This window comes from Penaeus monodon, chromosome 24 (assembly GCF_015228065.2).
Source record: "Penaeus monodon isolate SGIC_2016 chromosome 24, NSTDA_Pmon_1, whole genome shotgun sequence".
NCBI classification, from domain to species: Eukaryota; Metazoa; Arthropoda; class Malacostraca; order Decapoda; family Penaeidae; genus Penaeus; species Penaeus monodon.
This window is the reverse complement of record NC_051409.1, coordinates 6,535,444-6,536,040: the sequence shown is the minus strand read 5'-3', so window position 1 is coordinate 6,536,040 and position 597 is coordinate 6,535,444.

The window sequence follows — 597 nt, the reverse complement described above, 5'->3', positions numbered from 1 at the left end:
AAGAAGAAAAAAAAATCTATAAGATTTATTACGTCTTATGGCACAATATGGAGAAAAAAAGCAGGGGAAAAACAAAAAAAACCAAAAAAATCATTTGTGATTTCTTGTTATGAATAAAAATAACAAGTTTGTGTAATTATTGTCACACACTTTTCCCCCTCTCTCTTACAAAGTACCCTTCACGGGAATTTTTTTTGCATTTCTTTAGTACAATTCAACTTTTAACAAAACACCCCAAATTATAATCCAAATGCAAAGAGCTGTTGCCTCATAAAAACCCCATTTGAACGGGAAAACAATTCGGGAAAATGCATTTCCAAAAATAATTTCCCAAATGCCTTAAAAAAAAATATGGTCATATTTTTCCTTTTTCTTTTTGGTTTTCAAGCAGATAAAACCCCAGTAAATACGGGGTCTTTTTTTTTATTTCCTGGGATATGAAGCATTAAATAAAACAAAAAAACTTTATTATCCCCAAAACTTTGAAAAAAAAAACCAAATAATAACAGAAAGCCCATCAGGGGGAAAGAAGCAACAAAAACCAAAAAAAACCAAAAACATGGAAAAAATATGTCTTAAACAATATATTTTTTGGGC